Genomic DNA, 5,444 nt, shown 5'->3' with positions numbered 1-5,444 from the left:
CTCTCCCTGTTTGCTATAAACCTTTCTACCCTTGTGTCTCCTCTCTGCACAGTTCTGGCTCTGGTTCAATTAACATCATGCTTACTGTGCGAGTTTTGATAATTTTGAAACAAAACAGAAAGAGGCCACATATGAGACCTACGTCAATATCTATCCATGCATCCCTGTCCACGGAAGCTTAAGGAAGGTGCATTCCTGTTGGCCCTAACTTTGGCTCCTGTCATGTCACATCTTTCTTCCAATTCAATATGGACCTTCTTATAGTTTTCTGACTTAAGACTCTCATGAAGTACAGTGATTATTTGATGTAGGTCCTCCAAAAATAAATTTCTCTTCTAGAAACACCTCTCCAAAGGGTGTTTCACTGCTCTGGTGCTCTATAGCATCTCTTGGAATGTACCTGCCACTCATAATTCACAGATCCGCACTTGTAGTCATGGAAAAAGAAGGACATTTGTTTGTTTGGTAAATCACCTGTAGGCCCAATGTGGGGCTGGAACTCACAACCCTAGATCAAGAGTCACAGGCTCTGACAGCTGAGCAAGCCAGGCACCCCAAGAATAATTTGACTTATTTCCCTTACAGTTTGGCAGCTACTACTACTCTGTGTGTCCTTAGAAAGGCTTTTTTTTTTCCATAGTAGGGAAACTAACGTGCTTTATCTTTTTCCCTGGTCAAGGAGAGCCTTGAGACATCTTGGGGGTCATTTTAGTTTAATCATTTCATCTTGTCTGTGAAGAGCTTACATGTCATTCACTGGATGGTCCAACAAAGAAAGTTAAGTCCAGGCCCCTGTTGTTCTGACATAACCCAGCATCTTCACATTTTTACCACGGCCTACTAGTGTCTATGCCGTCGGCTTTTAAAACTGAGTTTATTTCAGTATCACTTTGATTATGAATGAAAACTCACAATATGGGGTAATGGCTCCCCGCCATCATACCTGTCTTTCCATGCCACAGTGATATGACTGTGTGTTTGTGGGAAAGCAAACTTGTAAACGTTACTGCTTGTAACTTAGAAATTCAGGGACAGTGTTGCAAAACCACAGGGTGTCATTTCTTTGATAGATTGAACACAACTTTGTTGTTTGTTTGTTTTTTTTATAAAATACCTGCTTTTTGTGTCACTTTTTTATGGTAATAAAATATCTATCACAAAGAATTTTTCATTTAACCATTTTGAAGCGTTCTGCAGCATTGGCGACATTCACATTGTTGTGCAACCCTCACAACCATCCATCTCCAGAATTTTTTCATGTTCCAAAACAAACTCAGTACCCATTGAACACTAAGTCCCCTTCCCATCCACTATTGAACTTTCTGTCTTTATGAGTTTGATTAGGTTACTCATAGAAGTAGAACCATAGAGTATTTGTTCTTTTTGTCTGACTTATTTCCCTCGTTATAATGCCCTTGAGGTTCACCCGTGTTGTAGCAGGTGTCAGAATGTCCTTCTTGTAGAAGCCTGAATATCATTCCAGATATGGATAGACCGCATTAGTTTATCCATTCATCCACTGACGGGCATCTGCGTTGTTTCCACACAAGCTCTTATGAATAATGTTGCTACGGACATGAGTGGGCAAATATCTATTTGAGTTCCTGCTTTCTCTTCTTTTGGTTATACATATCCAGAAGTGGAAGGGCTGCACCACATGGCAATCCTAAGTTTCAATTTTTGAGGAATCTCTGTACTGTTTTCCCCAGTGGCTGTGCTATTTAACATTCCCACCAGCAATGCACACTGTTGACTAAACTTGTAATTTATTTTCTGATATGTTGCTGTCCTTCAAGATTCAGCTTCATTCTTTATGGGACATAAAATATGGGCCACTATTATAATTGACATAGAAATTGTCTATTTTTTTTAAGTTTACTTATTTGTTTTGAGACAGAAAAAATAGAGGCGAGGCAGAGACAGGGAGAGAGAGGGAATCACAAGCAGTCTCTGCACTGCCAGCACAGAGCTCCACGTGGGGCTTGAACTCACAAACTGTGAGATCATGTATGACCTGAGATGAATCCAGAGTCAGACGCTTAAGGGATTGAGCTGTCTAGGCACCTGTATTTTTTATTCTCTTTGGATGTGAATAAATGCCATCTGGTATCAGGAGAGCCATGAATAACTCTGTCAACACCAAGAGCTCTAGAGTCTGGCTTTGCCATTTATGTCTGTGTGACCTAGAGTAAGTTACTCAACCTCTCGGAGCTCAAGCCCCTCGTTTCAAAAATGGGGGTCATAACTCTATATCTATCATTGGGCTGCTATGAGAATTGAAATGTGTTAATGTGAATTATCTGGAATAGGCAATGACCTTTACAAAATGCAAGCTATGTATAATAAATATTTGTTAAGAGGCAGGGTATGTTGGGTTTTCTTTGGAGCCCCAAACTCTACATTAATTGTAGCTTTTTTTTTTTTTTTTTTTACTATAGGTCGTTTGTCTCTCCTTGTGGATCTTTGAATGTTGGCTTGACATTTTCCCCTTCCAGGTTAAAATTTCCTGCTGCTACGAAGAATATTTACCATTCTTTAAGCTTCTGCACACTGGAGTCCTTCTACATGGCATATGGGTAATATGTTAACATAAGATACAGGGAGTGTTTAAAATTTGATCATCAGGAAAAACATGTTCTCATTCCACTGGTTCCACACACAGATGCACCCAAACTTCCTTGAACTGGCATACTTTTCTGCATTTGTAACATTCTTCGTCCTGATTCTTCATGCTGTCAAACTCCTTGGTCTTATGGACCATTCGCTCAGACCTCTATGGGCAAGGAAATATCATTCCTGGAGAGTGAGGTCATCAAACTGGCCGTCAGCTCCAAACTCATCTTTCTAATTTTACTAAAACTGCTGCTTTCATGCAATGAGGAAGTGCATTCCCCAGAAGATTATGGAACAGAGAGGATACAGTGTTGGGGATATCAGGCTTCATAGCAAGGAGATGTAGTTTGGAGGGTCCTAAAACTCTTCTACGTGGGTGGTTGTTTATGTTTCCCACTCACCATTCCACTCTGAGCATTCCTCTCTGTCTCATTCTTTCTGCTAATCAGCAGAGGGAGAAGCCCTAGGAGTATCATTTTCTGATTATCCTTGCCACGAACTCCAAGGATTAAAACTGAAACAGATGCAAACAGGTTGGGCCACAATCTAGATTTTGCTTTGTAACAGATATTTGCTTCATGCAAAACACACCAAGCTATTTTTAAGTTGTACCCTTAAAAGAAGCCAACGTCTAAAGGGAGAGTTTTAAGCAAGGGATGGATTAAGAAAAAGTAAATAGGCATGAATTTTTTTAAGTAGGCTCTGTGCCCAGTGGAGGAGCCATGTGGGGCTTCATCTCATGACCCTGAGATCAAGACCTAAGCTGGGATCACAAGTCCGACAACTGACTCTGCCACTCAGGCACCCTTAGCCTGATTTGTTGTGTGCAACATGTTACAGATCATCAAGGTTATGTTTATTCTGTTTTCCATTTAAAACTATGCACCATACAGATTATAGAAAATATGAAAATAAGAAGGAAATTCTCTACTTCTGTCAGTTGATCAGGGTTCCTCTTTTTGTGTGCATCCTTCTAAACTTTCAAAAATGTATGCACATATCTATACTTGTAGATATATAAAGAAAGTTGTGTGTTTTCTTTTGACGCAGATTGTCATACCATATGGATTATTTTTCATTTTGCTTTCCCATGGAGGTTTCTTCAGGTCATTTACATGGATTCACTCCTTCTTAGTAATGGTCGTGTAATATTTCACTATAATCCTTGATGTACTATAGTTTAGTTAATGATTCCTCTATTAGCAGACATTTACTTAATTCCAATTTTTCTCCCTGATAAACAGTGCTGGAAAAAAAAAACATCTATGTATATTTTTGCAAACTCTTAGCAATAACTTGGCAAAAGTCCTGGAATTGGAGTTGCTAGACAAGAGATATTGAACAGTTTGGTGGTTGAGAGATATGTCACACTGTGTTCCAAGAATGGCATGTGAATTTATACCATCACCGGGGTCATTTTATCCTTACATAAAACATTTAGAACACTAATTGAAAGCGAATACATATATGAGACTATTAAATATGATGCTTAGACCAGAAGGACAAGACATAAATATTGAGCACTTTCGGAACTGTGACTCATTCATTCTGATTCTTTTTTCTCTTTGGTGTGTTCCTGGTTTGATTTCATGATGCCTCTACCCTGTCATCCATCAACTGGAATTGAAGCACCTGTACCTCAAACTGATGGGCCTGTTTTTCAGTTATCTGGCCTGGGCTTTTGGCATCAGTCTAGCCAACAGCAGATCCTGGCGCGTGTGGGAGTTTAACAGCAACATTGTTTCCATTGTGTACATTGGACTTTGGGAAGCTTTCTACTTTCAAAAATGTAGCATCCCTGGTGCAATTGTTGAGTGGCCTATGTATGGCAGGATCAATGGAAGCTGGGTCATTTCAGATGAAATCTGGTATGGGCGGGGCCTGATATTGTTGGCAAATTCTTTGAATTCTGTAGTCCTGATTTTTGGTTCAGTGGCACTTGTGGTCCACTGGATCCATGCCCCATACCCAGATTTCCTTCGATTGTGTTGCAACATCTCTGCCTTCTTTCTCATCTGTAGTTGTAGTTGTACTGCAATTACAGCGAGCTGGAATTTTGCTGTGGATTTTTATGGCCAAACCACCCGTGATTTCCCACTTAGTTTTCCCATTGAAAAAGAAATGCTGATAAGGAAATGCTTCTTCTATGTATTCCCACGAGGAATCACAGCTACCTCGCTCTTGCTAATAAGTGCCACAATGTTCTTCTGTGAAACATTTTCCATAAAACAGTGGAGTAAAATGAAACCCGTGACTGTGGTCAATTGTCTCAAACAAAAGGTCTCAATGAAAGCCCTACTGTTTGGAATGGCTGTCAATAATTCTCTTGAAGAAATGTCCTACACATACATCATATTGTAATCATCTAAAATAAAACAGATTTGGTTTTTAGGGTGTGTCTGAAGCTTTTATTCTCCTTTTCTACTTTTTTCTGCAAACATCTTCCTTTCTTTAAGAATTTCAGTTCCTAAACTGTGTAGGCAAACATGTTGTGTGCATACACTATCAAAAATCAAAAGCAGGAAAAAATACTTGGATTCTGTAAGCACACAGGTGCAAGCATCAATGCATACAACCAACTCTAACTTGAAGCAGAGGTTTTACATACGCTCATACAGAAATATAGTCATGTTAAGAGCCTAGAGATCTTTAAGGCATTATAATTGGTTGGATTAGAACAGGGTTTATCCAAGGGCTCCTGGGTGGCTCAGTCGGTTGAGCGTCCAACTTCGGCTCAGGTCATGATCTTGCGGTCCGTGAGTTCAAGCCCCGTGTCGGGCTCTGTGCTAACAGCTCAGAGCCTGGAGCCTGTTTCAGATTCTGTGTCTCCT

General features: G+C 40.0%; 1 pseudogene; it reads left to right on the top strand.

The window, feature by feature from the left end:
• The first annotated feature begins 4,246 nt into the window (after positions 1-4,246).
• Positions 4,247-4,934, top strand: LOC145714936 (uncharacterized; annotated as a pseudogene).
• The last annotated feature ends 510 nt before the right edge of the window (positions 4,935-5,444 follow it).

The sequence above is a fragment of the Panthera onca genome, chromosome Y (genome assembly GCF_046562875.1).
Source record: "Panthera onca isolate mPanOnc1 chromosome Y, mPanOnc1 haplotype 2, whole genome shotgun sequence".
In the NCBI taxonomy this organism is placed as follows: Eukaryota; Metazoa; Chordata; class Mammalia; order Carnivora; family Felidae; genus Panthera; species Panthera onca.
The sequence above is the reverse complement of the archived record's forward strand: the minus strand, read 5'-3'. Positions and strand labels throughout refer to the sequence as shown.